The sequence below is a fragment of the Vombatus ursinus genome, unplaced genomic scaffold, assembly GCF_900497805.2.
Source record: "Vombatus ursinus unplaced genomic scaffold, bare-nosed wombat genome assembly UNPS02014812.1, whole genome shotgun sequence".
NCBI classification, from domain to species: domain Eukaryota; kingdom Metazoa; phylum Chordata; class Mammalia; order Diprotodontia; family Vombatidae; genus Vombatus; species Vombatus ursinus.
In genome coordinates, this window is record NW_020954590.1 from 89,893,545 (window position 1) to 89,910,909 (window position 17,365).

Genomic DNA, 17,365 nt, shown 5'->3' on the forward strand with positions numbered 1-17,365 from the left:
CTACATATAGTGATTAACCCATATTGCCAAATTATTAGTTTCTAAGCATTAAGAATGTAATATCTAGAGTCAGCCCCACGTGGCCCCAGCGGCGACAGTGGTTTTGGGACGGTGAAGGAGGACACGAGTCTGGCAACCCTTCTCTCCCCTGCCCCTGATGCTGTGTGCCCCCTGACGCTGCCCCGACCCTGACCCCCGCTGGGATGATGGTGAAGTATTTCCTGGAGCAAAGAGTGCTCCAGAGTTCCTGGGATCAAGTGTTTGCTGCCTTCTGACAGCGTTACCCCAACCCCTACAGCAAGCATGTAATGATGGAGGATATTGTGCACAGGGCAGCTGCTGTCCAGGCAGCTTCTAACAAAGACCAACAGAGAGCGCTTCTTTCCTGCTAATGTAGCCCCCTCACTGTACATCCTTGAGGACTCCATTGTGGACCCCCAGAACCAGACCATGCCCACTTTTACCTGGAACATCAATGATGTCCGGCTGATGATGGTGGAGGAAAGGTGTGTTTATTGTGTGAACCCTGAAAACAGTGTCTGGACTGAAATCCAATAGAGAGGCCTGGGTTTCCTCCAGTTTGTTTGGGGTCTGCAGAGCTGTGCAGGAGTTTGACTTTGCTGGATTTAAAAGTAATGTGACCAAGATCATCTTGGCTCTGAGTACATCTTGGCAACATTGCAAGATGAAACCCTAAGACACTTGTTGAAATAGCTAAGGAAACAACTGGAAGGCAAAGGAAACTGCTCTGGTAGCTACCGAGAGGTCCAAGGACCTGGCCAGCAAGGCGGCTGCAGCAACAGCAACGCTATGTTTAAAGGAGTCACCCTACTGCTTCCCCTGCAACAAAAAGGTCCTGCAGACCTCCCAGATCACCAGTCCCCAGGGCTGAGAAGCCTCTTGGCAAGACCTGGACTGACAGACCATCAGCACAATGAAAGCCCACAGACAATTCAGCTCTTGTCCTTCACCCGCCCAGTGTCCGTGATGTAATTTATCATTAAAAATCATTTTTCAATCCTGAAAAGAAGAATGTAATATCTGGTTGTATCTTAAGATTAATGACTCCCATATCATTCTTTGTGTATCTCAAATGTAAGATTAGAGATGAAGCCAGAGTATCACAAAATGATTATAGTGCTTTGCACACAGTAAGTGCTAAATAAATATTTTTTTCATTCATTTAGTCATTCACTTGCCAACTTCTCTAGAATCATGCCCACAGTCTTTGATGATCTCAGTGTTATCTACTTTAAAGCTAGGTCATTTATGGGGAATCACTTAAAAAAAAAACGACAAAGGGAATAGAGCTACATGCCACATTTTTTTTAACCAAAAAAAGGGAGAGTATTTAATATAATTGACTTCTCCTTTTAAGAAGCCTAAGACTTTGGTTAAAATTCTGTGAAGCATCTTTTCTAATATTTGTTTCTTAATGCAAATGTTGTTCTTAATGAGGACATCCCACAGAGAGCATCGAAAGAGACCAGCTTTGTTCTGTAATACCATCTTATTAGGACGTTTCTCAGCATTGCTTCTTAGTAATTGGCTTTCCTCTTCAAATTGCAATTATTGGAGCTCTAAGAACTCATGGTAATTTATCACAATAGGAAAGAAGGAGGTTATCATCCAAAGACTCTATTCCAATTTTGCAGCATTCAAAAGAGCATGTAATAATCCCTATCATGTTCCTTTTAATTAAAGCTACAAGTGCAAAAATGGACTGATTTGACTTTAACATTTTGTTATATCTCACTCTTCTTTCACTGCCACTCCCTCCAACACCCATACAAGTATTTACCAAATCCTGTAGATTGTCCTTCTGAAGTATTCTTTATTTCTATTCCAGTTGCCACTACTCGAGTTCATGCCTGAATTGCTAAAATACTTGCCTAAACAGAATGTGTACCTTCCATCTCTCCCCATTGCAATCCATTTTAATTAATCTTCCTACTTTGAAGGTGGTCACTTCATTTCCCTGCTCAAAAATCTTCGTTGGCTCCCTTTTACCAGCCAAAGAAAATCTGAACTTCTTAAATTAGATCGTTATTTATGGCCTTCTATAATCTGGGTCCAACCTGATTTTCTGGGTTTTTTTTGTAATACTCTCTTTCTTATACTTTACACCAGTGATGTCAAACTCAAATGGAAATGTGGGCCACTAACCATATACAAAGATCCCTGCAGGTTACATATTGACTTAGAAAACCACACATTAATATTATCTACATTTTATTGTATTTTTATTTATCTTGTTAAATATTTCTCAATTATATTTTAATCTGGTTTAGGCAGCAGTTGGGAGCGTTGGGAGCTGCATGCCCGCTGGCCTATGTTTAACACTTCTGCTATACACCGTCAATTACTCAGTCAACAAGCATTTATTAAGTGCTTACTCTATGCTAGGCACTTTTGTTGATCTCTGGGACACAAAGAAAGCCTGCACACCCCAAAATGTCCCTGCTTTTAAGGAACATACATTTTAATGAGAGGAACATACATTTTAATGAGAGAAACAACATACAAATAGCTAGGTACAATAAGATCTATATACAGAGTAGATGAAGGTAATCTGAAAGAGAATGACAAACTGGACTATGTGCCATTCTCCAAATGTATCTTTTTCTTTCCTGTCTCTTCCCTACTTCTTTCCTACATCTTCCCTTTTCTATCCTAATTTGCTCAGACTGTCTCCTAGCCTTTGTTGCTGTTCAGTCATTTCAGTCAACTCTGACTCTTCATGAGCCCATTTGATGTTTTCTTGGCAAAGATACTGGAGTGGTTTGCCATTTCTTTTTCTAACTCATTTTATAGATGAGGAAACTGAGGCAAGCAGGACTAAGTGACTTGCTAAGGGTCACACAGCTAGGGTCAGAGGCCAGATTTTGAACTCATCCTGACTCCCGACTCTAGGCCCGGTATTCTACCCACTGCACTACCCAGCTACTCCATCTCCTATCTCTAGAATATCCCCAGTCTCTGCCTGCTAAATAACTCTCCACCCCTCAAAGCTTATCTCAGGTACCATTTTTTTCATGAAGACTTTCTTCATATCCTGGTCAAAAGTGACCTCTCTCTGAACTTTTGTATCACTTTGGCATCTTTCATATATTTACTATGTATTTTTATAAATAACTATAGTTATCTACATATTTGACAGTCCAGTAGAAAGAAGTACCTTGAGGTCAGATACTATTTTATTTTTGGTTTTGTGTTCCCAATACCAAAAACCATTGAACATGGTTTTTGTTGTTGTTTGTCCTTCATTCTCAAAGAGGACCAATGACATCAGGAGGGTGATGTCTTGGCTTGCAAGTGAATTGGATTTAAGTGAGGCTCAGTTGTGCAAAGTCATCAGCTCCACTTTCAGCAAGATATAGGTCAGGATGACTGGTGATGGCCCAGGATGCAGTGGGAGACTTTGACCTTCTTAAGCTAAGGTCTTTCCCAGGTCTCAGTTGTCTGAGGCAACACCCATTTAGTGGTTAAAAGCTAGGTAATAATTGAGGTAAATGAGAATCTACTTTGCCTTCACAAAAGAATCAATCAGAGAAGGGAAGACCCTCAGAGTTTCTGGCCAGAACAGAAACAATTGCTATATACACTCACTCTGAGCCATCAAAACTAAACAATGAGCCATTGAGGCTTGGGCTGGGGTGTGTTATTAGCCAATCAGTGGAAGCCAGAGTGATTTGGGTTTAAAGGCATGGTCAAGTTGCCCCATTTGAATCCCAAAGGGCTTTATCAAAGCCTGGTTTTCCAGAGCTATATTTCAAGAAATCATAAATGAAAACTACATGAGACAAAAGAGTTAATTGTCCCAGTTTTAAAAACAACAACGCTTGAATAAATAAGTAGGGAAGGAAAAAAAATCTAGCTCTCAAACCCCAAGATACTTTGTGAAGTATTAGCAAGCAAAATTTTTATTCCTTTGAACAGAGCACTCATGTATAAAGGTAGGACTCCCCACATAGATAGAGGATGAGGAAGCTGAGGAAAAAAAAGAGGAGGAACATGAGGAGGAGAAAGAGAAGGAACAAGAGGAAAAAGTGGAGGAAGAGGATGAAATCTTAGCATTGCCCACCTGCTGGGTCCCCCGAGGAGGCAGCTGCTACTACTCACAGAACATGGCATATAGTTGGCACTTAATAAATGCTTATAGAGTTGAAGTGATTCTCCCCTATAAGTAGGGCCTATGTTATTTTTCATCTTTGTATTTCCCAGAGTCTAGTGCACTGTCTTGCACAATGGTTGTTGATTTGGTTGTTGAATTAGCATCCTTTTATTTAGCCTGCCCTCTGGTGGAGAATCAGGTGAACAGTGAAGTGTCTATAAAACAATTACACATAGGAAGAACTAAGCAAGCAGAGAAATCGAACACTGAATCTTATCTGTCTTGTTCTTGATTGGCCCAGAATAATAAAATATTAGTCATGTTTCATATTCTTTAGGCCATCCAAAGGCATATATAAAATGTAATGATTTATTGCTGATCCATAGGACCAGCCCACATAGGTATTATTTAGCTTTTGTTTCCTCTTTTGTTTCCTGTTTGTCCTCTCAATTATCTCACCTGTGTCTCAAGTTTTCAGTCTCTTCTTATCCTTTCAATATTGTTCTAAAGTTGGACTTGATCTCGATTTGCGCCATACAAACATACCCAATTTCCCTCCATTCGTAAAAAACACCTTCACTTGACCTTACTAGACCCTAAAGCTATCATTCTCCTTCCCTTCTCCCTTTCATGGCCAAATTCCTAGAAAAAAAAAAAATGAAGCTGTGCTTTTTTCCTTCCATCCATTTCTCATACCCTTGGCTTCAGACCTTGTCATTCAACTGAAATTGTTCTCTCCAGTGTTGCCAACGATGCCTTAATTGATAGATCAAATAGTCTATCCTCAATCCTTATCCTTCTGGACTTCACTACAGTGTTTGACACTGTTTAACACTCCCTTCCTTTGCATACTCTTGCTTCCCTGGGATTGTGTGTGTGTGTGTGTGTGTGTGTGTGTGACATTCTGTTCTAGTTCTCCTACCTTTCTGGCCATCCCTTAGTTTCCCACAATGTGTTTGTTTCCGTGTATACTCCATCCTACTCCCTCTCTTCATCTTTCTTCATACACTATTGGTGATCTCATCAGCCCCATGGATTTAACTATCATTTTTATGAATTATAGAGCTATCTCCAGCCCTACTCACTCTCCTGAGTTCCAATTCTACACTACAAACTACCTGCTGGGCATTTCTTATTCAGTGTCCTAAAGGCATCTCCAGCTCAACATATCCAAAGGAGAACTCAGTAGTAAAACTCATGGCTTCAAATATTTATACAGCAATGTCCAAAGTATTAGCAATAAGTCTAAAGAACTTTAGTGCTCCTAATTCAAGAAGGCAACTTTGACCTCTTATTTATCACTGAAACTTGGTGAAATGAAACTCATGACTACACTGCAGCTCTGGATGAATACACTTTATTAAAAGGAAACAGTTCAAAAGGGATTATAGCATCTCCAGATCTCAAACTACAAAGTAGTTATCATCAAAACTGTTTGATGCTGGTAAATAAAAAATTAAAAAAACCCAGAAAAGTAGATCAGTTAAACAGATTCACAACTAGTCAAGTAGATAGACTTAGAGACTGAATTTTAATTGTTTCATGTCAATTTCGCAAGAGATTTCCAGTAATGTGCCCGAGGGATGTTTGCTTGACCCTATGCCTCTGTGCTGACTCACTTTTTTTTTTTTGAACAATGACTCAGAGAAAAACAATAGATGGCATGTTCATCAATTTCTCAGAAGAAACAAACTTCAAGTAGCCAATGTTTGACCAAGTCAATATTTGAAAATATCTCGACAAAATATAACATTGGTTTGAATCTCATAAGGTAAAATTCAGTAGAGATAGATGTAAAGTCTTATGCTTGGATTCAAATAATCAAATTCATGAATGTAGAATGGGAGAGGCATGGGCTGACATCAGTCAGGGTATGGAAGGTAAGGGGATTACAAGCTCAGTAATTATTTTTCCTTTGTATATTTGGCATTTACTTATTTGTGTGCATGTTGTTTTCTCTCAATAGAATGTAAGCTTTTTGAAGGCTGGGGCTCTTTTATGAGCACAGTGTCTGGCACAGAATAGATTACTTAAAGCTTGCTCAATGAACCAATGAATTTGTGGATATGAGCTCTTCCAAGAGGAAATCAACTGCCAAATTCTTTTCTTTTTTCTCCTTCATATACTACCCTTTTTCTACAATCCCATTGCATTTCATCATTTGGGCTTTAGCTATACCACAGACTTGAGATATGAAAGTGATTAAACTCTGGGTCTGAAAGAATTAGGTTATTATGATGTAAGCATTTGGAGAATTTGAAAACATGGTCCAGATGCTTGTGATACACATCTAATGCATTAACATAAGGACCCCAGTGTGCAGTGCAGTGGGAACATTTTATGCCAAGTTGTTAGACTTTAAGATGTGATCTTGCTAAATGAAATGATGGTAAATTAGCTGAAAATTTAATTCAATAAACATTTACTAAGCATCTGCCACGTACAAGGCATTGTTCTAGAAGCTGTCGATATAGAAGCAAAGTGAAACAGTCCTTGCATTAAGGAGCTTATGTTCTAGGGCATAGGCTCCCAAAGTGGGAGATACCACCCCCTGGGGGCTCTGAAATGACCCAAGGGAGTGGCAGTAGCCTCAGATACAACTGGGAGTTGTTGAATAAAAATAAAGGGGTAATGGAACCATAAGGAAAGAAGAGAAGAGAAGAAAATGTTGAAAACTGTTCATACATGTTTCATCTGTTGTGTAACAGAGTTAAAGTCATAGTGACTACATTATTTTCCAAATAAACACACAAAATGCAAGTTATAAATAATGGATCAGTGGTCAAGTCCACTGACAGGCTTGACAAGCAAGTGTTGGCAGGTGAGCATGTTGTGCATCTGCAGGAAGTCCAGCATGTGTGGGCAGGAATATGTGTGTGTAATGACTTGTTTACAATACTATACTATATGGTTCCATGATGCAACATTACATCATCAAAATTTCAATGCAGGAAAAAACCCCACAAATTTATAATAAATTATTAAATTTAAGATGGGTCATTTAAAAGTGTATTTTTTGAAATGATGCAAATTTTTTAAAAAACCGCTAAAGGGTTAAAGAAAGTAGATTTTCAGGGGGCCACTGAGTAAGTTTTTTGAAAAGGGATGGTATCCCAAGTAAGTTTGGAAACCTAGAATCTAGGGGAAGTCTTTCTGAGATAAAGTATGGACTAAGAAATACATTTATATGTCAGGTACAGCTCTTATATATAATGCCTTCATTTGGGACAGCACAAAGCCTTTGGAAACTTTGAATGAAAGGGTCTGGTTTGGCCACTAACCAGGTATGCACAATTATTGCAATTGTCTGGGCCTCAATTTCCTTGTCTGTAAGATTAAGGTGTTGAATAGATGGGTTCTTTAGGTGCCTTCCTGATTAAACAATTAAATGATGTTATGATTTTGACATGGATGCTCAGAAAGTGGGGCATTGATTTTATGTGATCTGTTCTTCTTTTGATATAGATATATTTCAGCATTCCTTTTTCCAGTTTGTTCTGGGAAAGGTGATACATAGAGAGTACATGCTATAATCAACGGAAAGACTCTATGGCTCTGTAGTGAGAGAACATTAGTTCAAATCCCACCTCTGATGTTCATGACTTTGGTCAAGGTGTTTCTCTGCCTTTGACCTCAGTTTCTTCATTGGTTAAATGAAGGGTTTAGACTAGATGACTTCTGAGGTTTCTTCTAGCTTTTGATCCAAACTGTCATAATCCTTCCCTTGAGATAGGATAAGAGAAGTCCAGGGATTGAAAGATTAGGGAGAGTGGGAAAAGATTAGGTAAGGTGGGGAAAACTCTTGTTATACAGGCTCCTCTAATTATGTTTTCACTGTTGACTTGCTTGGCCAATTCATTTTTCATAGATACCGTTAAGATAAATTTCAGAGGAACCAGTATCTGAATTCTAAAATAGTGGGGTTAAATTGTATTAGCAACCATGTAAAGAAAGCATTCTATAGCCTAGTGAGTAGACAAAATAAGAAGAATGGAAGGAATTTATTCCACACAATTGTAACTGTTCAACATCAGACTTATTTTGTATTTATTAATTTCAAATAGGTTTGTCATCCAATAAAAGAAGCATATTTTAGAACACAAGTACAGTCTGAAGCAAAAGCATCCCTGTGTATAATTCATTGCATTTGTTATTACCTTATGTATTATTCATGAGGGTTATGTTAATAACCTCCATTGCTTTATTTACAGCAAATCACGTCAATTATTTGCATCTTTTAGGGAATCATGAATTTTATCTTTTTCTCATTAAGGATTTTTGGAAGTAATTTATTTTAATTTTCTGCCCTCTAGTGACAAAAACAATGCATATATCCCTTTGTATTTAATAAGTTCTGCATACTTCGGACTCAGTAAATAAAATTACATAGGAGAATTTAGAGAAAGAAACAAAATACCAGAAAGCCTGGGTTTTTTTTTTTTTATTAATGCCCAATACCTTAGCACACCAAATAACATTTTTTTATTTGATAAATGTTTTTCTGCCTCCAAAGTTATCACTTCTGATGTATTTAGCTGAAAGGTTTTTTTACTGAAGTAAATTTCAACATATTGTTTTCATCTGACATTCAGCATAGACCTGAACCTATATCTTTATAGTAATAAGAATACAAATACAGAAAATTCTGATGACTCAGAAATCAGATGCATTCTAAAGCCTTTAAACTGAATATCTGAATGGAATGATAGTAACAATAAAACAGGTTTCTTATAGGTTATCCCTTTTTGAGCTATTTAGTTTCTACCAACGGTCAAATGAATAGTAAAACCTTGGAGCTTATGTCAGGGATAAGTATTGTCGCTCATCTTTGGTTGCCTTGCTGACAGGTCTGTAAGGGGTTGGAGTCGGTTAAGTAAGCCACAACATTTTGAATATCCTCAATGACCCTTTAATCACTGATGATTCCTTGTTTTCATTCAGTATTTCAGCATTTGCATCAGCTGATATGATAGAATCTGCAAAGCCCAACTTGTCAAGCCTTACTAGGACTTCAAAGGCATGAAATTCTGTACAGGTCTCATTAGCCACCTTGCCTATCCAGAAGACCCCCCGATGCTATGAACATGAGCAGGAGCCCCTTAGCAGAATATCTAGATAAAAGGGATCTCAGAAGCCAGTGAGTCCAACTCCTTAATTTTACAAACAAAACAAAAACAAACAAACAAAAACCCAAAACCCTTAGAAACGAGAAAACTTAGCCTCAGTAATTGACCATATCAAGAACAAAACTGTCAGAAGTCATATGATCACCTCAACAGACGCAGAAAAAGCTTTTGACAAAATACAACCCCTTTCCTGTTAAAAACACTAGAGAGCAGAGTAATAAATGGTGCTTTCCTTAAAATGATAACTAGTATCTATCTAAAACCATCAGCAAGCATTATCTGTAATGGGGATAAGCCAAAAGCCTTCTCAATAACATCAGAGGTGAAACAAGGATGCTCTTTATCACCACCATTATTCAATATTGCACTAGAAATGTTAGCTGTAGCAATGAGAGAAGAAAGAGAAATCGAAGGAATTAGAATAGGCAATGAAGAAACAAATCTATCACTCTTTGCAGATGATATGATGGAAAACTTAGAGAACCCTAGAGAACCAACTAAAAAACTAGCTGAAATCATTAACAACTTAAGTAAAGTTGTTAGCTATAAAATAAACCCACAGAAATTATCAGCATTTCTATATATTATCAACAAAGTTCAGTAGCAAGGGATAGAAAGAGAAATTCAATTTAAAATAACTATAAAGAACATATAATACTTGAGTCTATCTGCCACTATATGAACTATATGAACACAATTACAAAACACTTTTCAAACAAATAAAGTCAGATCTGAACAATTGGAGAAATGTTAATTACTCATGGATTGGCTGAGCCAATATAATAAAAATGACAATTCTACCTAAATTATCATGCTTATTTGGTGCAATACCAAGCTACCAAAAATATTTCATAGAGTTAGAAAAAGATCGTACCAAAATTCATCTGGAAGAACAAAACGTCAAGAATATGAAGGCAATTAACAAAAAAATGACATGAAGGAAGGTTGCCTAGCTGTACCAGATTTATAACTATATTATAAAATGATAACCATTAAAATAATCAGGTACTAGAGGCAGTTAGATGGTGCAATGGATAGAACTCCAGTCTCAGAGTCAGGAGGACCTGAGTTCAAATCCAGCCTCAGACTCTTGACACTTACTAGCTGTGTGACCCTGAGCAAGTCACTTAACCCTGATTGCCTCACCAAAAAGCAAAACAAACAAACAAACAAACAAACAAACAAACAAACAAACAAAACCCCCAAAATTAGGTACTGGCTAAGAGATAGGTGGTGGATCAGTGGAATAGATAAGGTACACAATATACAGTAGTATATGACCATAGTAATCTAATGTTAGATGGGAGCAAGAACTCACTATTTGACCAAAACTACTGGGAAAACTGGAAAACAGAATGGCAGAAACTAAGGACAGACCTATGTCTTATACTGTATAACAAGAAGGTCAAAATAGGTACATGAGCTAGACATAAAGGGTGATACCATAAACAGATTAGAGGGGAATGGAATAGTTTGCCTGTCAGATCTATGGAGAAGGGAAGAATTTGGACCAAACAAGAGATATAGAGCATTATGAATTGTAAAATGGATAATTTTGATAATATTACATCAAGAAGGTTTTGCACAAATGCCAATGTAGCCAAGATTAAAATTTTAGGAAAGTAGAACTCCGGGAAATAACTTATACAGCAAGTGTCTCTGATAAAGGCCTCATTTCTCAAATATATAGAAAACTGAGTCAAATTTATAAGATTACAAGTCATTACCCAATTGATAAGTGGTCAAAGATATGAATAGATAGTTTTCAGATGAATAAATCAAAGCTATCTATAGTCATATAAAAATGTTCTAAATCTCTGTTGATTAGAGAAATGAAAATTAAAACAACTCTGAGATACCAAATCACACCTATCAGATTGGCTAATATTACAGAAAAGGAAAATTATTGAAGAGGTTGTGGGAAAATTGGGACACTAATGCATTGTTGGTGAAGTTGTGAACTGATCTAGCCATTCTGGAGAGCAATTTAGAACTATGCTAGAAGGGCAATCAAACTGTTCATACTCTGATCTAGCAATACCACTACTAGGTCTATATCCCAAAGAGATTATACAAAAGGAAAAGGACCTACATTCACAAATATTTTTATAGCTGTTCTTTTTGTAGTGGCTAAGAATTGGGAAATTAAGGGGATGTCCATCAATTGGGGAATGACTGAACAAGTTATGGTATATGATTGCAATGGAATACTATTGTGCTATAAGAAATGACAAGCAAGATGATTTCAGAAAAACCTAAGAAGACTTACATGAACTGATGCAAAGTGAAGGTAACAGAATCAGGAGAACATTGTAACAGCAATATTATATGATGATCAACTGTGAATGACTTAACTCTTCTCAGCAATACAATGATCTAAGACAATTCTAAAGGACTCATGATAAAAAATGCTATCCACCACTAGAGAAAAGAACTGATGGAGTCTGAATGCAGGTTGAAGAATCCTATTGTTCACTTTCTTGATTTTTTTTGTGCAGTTTAAATACCTGGAGGAATATTTAGTGCTCACAGCTCAACCACACCATTCTTTTTTTTTTTTAAATTTATTGCTTTTAAAAAAACAGCATTTATGTATTTATCTCTGCTCCCACTCCCCTTTGTAACTAAAACAGTTAAGAAAATGAAACTTACACACTTCCATACCCCAAAACCCCACCAACCTGTGTGAAAAAACATGCTTCATCAGTCTTTTGATTAATATTAGTTATTTACCTTAACCTGAATTTTTTTTAGTATTTTTCTTTCCATGAAATGTCTCTTGATTCTGCTTTCTTCACTCTACATAGGTTCATACAAATCTTCCCTAGTTTCTGTTTCTTCCACAAAAAGTGCCCACATGGGGCTTTCCCTCACCTCAATCCCTCTTTGACCTCATTTCTTTATATGTCTTATAATAGACAGACAGATGAGCCAAAGTGTTCAAGTAGTTTAGTGACTTTTCTTGAAAAGTTCCATATTGTTGTAATGGTTGGACCAGTGCAAAGCTCTACCACAAGTATGTATTAAGTGCTCCTGTCTTAAACAGCATCGCTGGCTTGGTTTTTTTTTTTTTTTTATGCTTGCCAATTTAATGTGAGGTGAAACCAGTATTGTTAAATGTTCATTTCTCTTAGTGATTTTCTGTAATATTTTATTTGTTAATTGCATTTTTCAATTCTGAAAGTCATTTGTTCCTGTCTTTTGAACACTTAGCTAGGAAATGGTTCTTAGTCTCATATTTTTGTATCAATTTCCCACAGCAGATTTTATTCTGTTATTTGATTAAACTGTTTTCCCAATCTAGTTTCTCTTGGTTTTGTTTGTATACGTGCATTTTAATTTTACACCTCTATCCTTTGGTTTACAATTCTCCTGTGAAACCTCATTTCATTCTCCTGATCTCACCCCATTGTGTGGGTGTTATTTTTTTTTTAAACAGTAGGTTGAGAATCCATTTGGAACTTATTGTGGAAATAAATGCTGATCTAAACATTTTCTGTGAAATGTATGATCAGTTTTCCTAGTAGTTTTTGTCAAATAAGGGGGGTCATGGTTTTAAAAGTAGGTACTGAATGGATGACTAGCATCAACTTTAAAAGTTACTACCACAATGGTGTTAAGACCAGAGGAAGTTTGAAGTGTCGACCACACCTTTCTAATAAAAATGAAGATATTGCCAAAGTTCAGTTGTAGTTTTATGGTATGTTTATCAAACTATTGGAGAGATACTTTACAGAATTCAATAAAATAATAAAAAAACTTAGAGAAGCAAAAGGTCTAGAATATAATGGGACATTATGGAAAAAGAGATGAAGCAGAAATAGCACTTCTAGGCCTAAACTGTATTATAAAGCAGCAATTATCAAAGCCAGTTAGTAATGGTTAAAAATAAAGAAGTAGACTAATGGAGTAGACCAATAGATTTGAATAGATAGAATCAGAAACAATGGAACTCAATAACCTAGTGTTTTATAAGCAGGAAAGCAAAATTACCTAGGAAAAAATTCTGTATTTGATAAACACTTCTGGGAAAACCGTAAAGCAATCCAATAGTAATTAGCTTGCATCAGCATTTAAAGACACATTACACAATAAATTAAAAATGGATATGCTACCCTAATAATAAAGATCATTTTATTAAAAATTAGAAGAAAAGTTGATCATATCCTATCATAGCTATGGGTATGATATTTATTCTTAAACAAGGAATAGATACAATTACAAAAGATAATGTTAACTTTCATTATAAAAAATGGAAGAACTTATACAAAAACAAAATAATACATTTAAGATAAGAAAGTAAGTGGTCAAATGGGGGAAAATTTTTTGTAGCAAATTTCTCAGATAACAATTTTTATATCTAAAATACATACACATTTAATCTCTCTCTCTCTCTCTCTCTCTCTCTCTCTCTCTCTCTCTCCCCCTCTTTCTCCAAAAGCCTTTTCTCAATAAATAAATAGCTAAAGGATATGAATAAACAAAAGAAAGTTTTCAAAAGGAAAACTGCAAATCTTTAACAACTATATAGAAAATGTTCCAAATCACTAATAATTAGAGAAATTCAAATAAAAAACCCTGAGACTTCACCTCATAGTTAGTATATTGGCAAAAATGAGTATTGTCAGTGTTGGAGGGGTTTTGGGAAGATAGGCACATCAATGTATTGTTAGTGGAGCTGTAAATCAGTGCAATAATTTTGGAAATCAATTTGGAATTATGCAAATAGAGTCACTAAATTTCTGTACTTTTGACCTTGGAGATTCTACTGCTAAGCTTATACCCTAAGGAGGTATTGGATAAGAAAAAAGTCTCCATACACACCCAAATATTGACAGCAGTACTTTTTTTGTGGAAACAGAGAATTTGAAACAAGGGAGATGCCATTCTTTGGGGAATGGCTAAATAAATTGTGGTACACAAATGCAATGGAGTATTACTGTGATGTAACAAATGGTGAACATGATGAACACTGAGAAACAAGGAAAGATTTACATGGTCTGATGTAAAGTGAAGTAATCACAGACAAGAAAACAGTAGACACAATGACTACTATAAATGTAAAGAACAACTGGAAAAAAACAACAACAATGTTATCAAATTACTAAGAACTCTCATGGTCCCAGAGAAAAGATATGAGAAGATCCCTCCTCTATTACTCCTTTGAAGAGGTGGAATGTCCATGGATATGGCACATTACATAAACTTTCATGCTTTTTACACATCTTCATCAATTTTGTTGATCATTATCCCTCCCCTTCCTCTTTTTCATTGTTTTAAAAAATGTTATTTATTACATAGAATGACTCTCTGGGAGAGCATAGGGGGATGAATACTGCAAGAAAAATCTGCTTATATAAAAAAACAAAAGATACCAAAATTTTGTTTAAAAAGTTTTTAATGCTGTGGGAGTTCTGAGGATGGAAAGAGGCTGGGGGAAAAAGAAAAGTATTCTTGGAGGAGGTGGCACCAGATTTAGGCCTTTTAAAAAGGGGTTTTGGAGATAGGGGCAGTGGTGTACTGGTAAATGTTTATCAACCATCCCTCTGAAAAAGAAAATGTATGTTCAATACACTTTTACTTTTACTTTTAATCTACATTATTAGCATTTTCTCAGTCACTTTCTTAAGTTTAGACAATCAGCAAAACAATAAATCAAGCCCTAATTTGTAGACTTTGCTATTATTATTATTATTTTGCTTTTTGGTGAGGCTATCGGGGTTGTGACTTTCCCAGAGTCACACAGCTAGTAAATGTTAAGTGTCTGAGGCTGGATTTGAACTCAGGTCCTCCTGACTCCAAGGCCAGAGCTCTATTCACTGCACTGCCTACCTGTCCCTTAGACTTTGCTAATTTCTAAAGTGTAAATGTTCACACTGAGAATTTCACAATCAGCTCTGTCATCCAGTATAAACTGACTCCTGCATACCCCTGGATAAGAGATGAAGTTAAATTTTTACCAAATAGAAGTAAAGAGGGAGAATAATAATGTGTGTTAAGGTGTACACCTGCACATCAATCAATGAATCAAAGTTTAGGACTTTGAAGGCATGGTAGAGAGCATTTGAAGTGAGGATAAAAGAAGATTCAGAAATGATATTCAACTGAATGGCCATATGGAAGAGCTGGGTGATACTTTCTCAATTACAGAACTGTCAGAGGACTAGACAGATCAGTGAAGTGGGACTTCAAAAATCTGGAAATCTGCTGGAAATTCATTGTGCTGTAAAGCAGATTATTTGCTAAGTCCCTGGCTTTCCTTGCTGTTAATTTCTTTCTCAGAAGTTAGAAGCCTGAAGCAGAATAGCTACTCTGTACTTCATTCTGACCAATGAGAGAGAAAAAAACCCTGGTTTGTATCCTGGAAGGAGAGCTTTCAATAAAAACTGACCATGCTGTCTTAGACTTTTTAAAAGACAAAGAGGGAACTCCTAGTTCAATGACGCATATGGCTTACTTTTCAAGAGAGCAAAAAAAATCCAACTAAACAAAAAAACAAAATCAGAGAAAAGGTAGGTATGATCTCATGGCCCGAGGTTTTCGGAGAGAATATGAAACAAAAGATATAGAAAGACTGTAAAAGGTAAAATACTGATTACAGTATTTTGATTACTGTATGATTACAGTGCAAGTGATATTGATGAGGAAGAAAGAAAGAATGAAATAGCTCATTTCTACCCAAAATGTAACTTCTTTGGAAGGCAAGGCCTGAGTTTGAATCTTGTCTCAGAAAGTTATTAGCTATATCACCATGGACAAGTCTCTTAAGTCTGTGTGCCTCAGTTTCCTTAACTGCAAAATGATGATAACAGCACCTATTATCATCACAGGATTGTTGAGAAGATATAATAGTAGAATATGTGAGAAGCACTTTGCAAACCTTAGTGCCCTATATAAATGCTAGCTATTGCCATTCTTATTACTATCATTAATTGTTCACTAAAATGAAAAGGATTGTTTATTCAGGGCACTCCACTGGGAGCTCAAGTTTTAAAGGATCATGTACAAAAGATGGAAATTGTACAAAATGAAAAAAATGATTTTTAAGAATAATTTCAAGGGGCAGCTAGGTGGTGCAGTGGATAGAGCACTGGCCCTGAAGTCAGGAGGACCTGAGTTCAAATCTAGCCTAGACCAAACACTTGACACTTACTAGCTGTGTGACTCTGGGCAAGTCACTTAACCCCAACTGCCAAAAAAAAAAGAATAATTTCAGAAACACCAGACCAGGATGAGTTTTAAGATTATAAATAATGCAAAGGAATATCAAAAAGCTTTGGATGCTGTGTTGTGACCAAGAAAAAAACCAAGAAAAGTATAGGTCTACTCCATAGGGAATTGGTACAATGTTGACAGATGATGGGGGAAAAATGTAGAACTACTCATTTCCTATCTTGTTACTAGAAAAGGTAGAGTAAAAGTCATTAAGGGGAAATTGAAGCCCAAGATTGGTGAGGAGATTAGTAGGAGCAAATGTTGACTTTAGATTAGTTCAAGCCTCCAGGTCTAAGCAAATTATATTCTTGAATGCTGAGTCTGCTAATGCAATTTTTAAAAACTGGTTTTGATCATTTTTGAGGAATTTCAGGGAAGAGAAAGGATGTTAGAAGTAAATGTGAGCAAATTTCTTCTTTTACAAAGATGAACTAAAGATGAATTCCATAACCTCTAAGTTTGATGACTATCTTCAGCAATATTCTGTAACTAATAATTAAACAATGCTATGACCACATAAAAAGCAAAGAAGCAATTACTAGGAGCCATGACATGTTCACTGAGGGAGAGTACCACAGACACAGTTGACAAAGTCTCTAATATTTAGAATTGTTTGTGAACAAGATGAAGGACCATAATTTGAGGAGAATTCAGTTAGATGAAATCATGGAATCTCAGAATTTTAGAGTTGAAAGGGGCCTCACAGTCCATCTGGTCCAACCTGCACCTGAATAAGAATCCCATCTACAATAAATCCAACATTGAATCATCCAGTCTTTTCTTCAACTGAGAGGGAGAGAGACCACTACTTCCCGAAGCAGCCCATTCCGGTTTTGTATAGCTCTAATTTTCTTTCCTTACACCAACCCTAAAATTTCCTCTCCATAGCTTCTGTTTTTTTCTTTTCCTG

General features: G+C 36.4%; 1 pseudogene; it reads left to right on the forward strand.

Moving 5' to 3' along the window:
- Positions 1-206: 206 nt before the first annotated feature.
- On the forward strand, positions 207-892 carry LOC114054019 (annotated as a pseudogene).
- Positions 893-17,365: the final 16,473 nt, after the last annotated feature.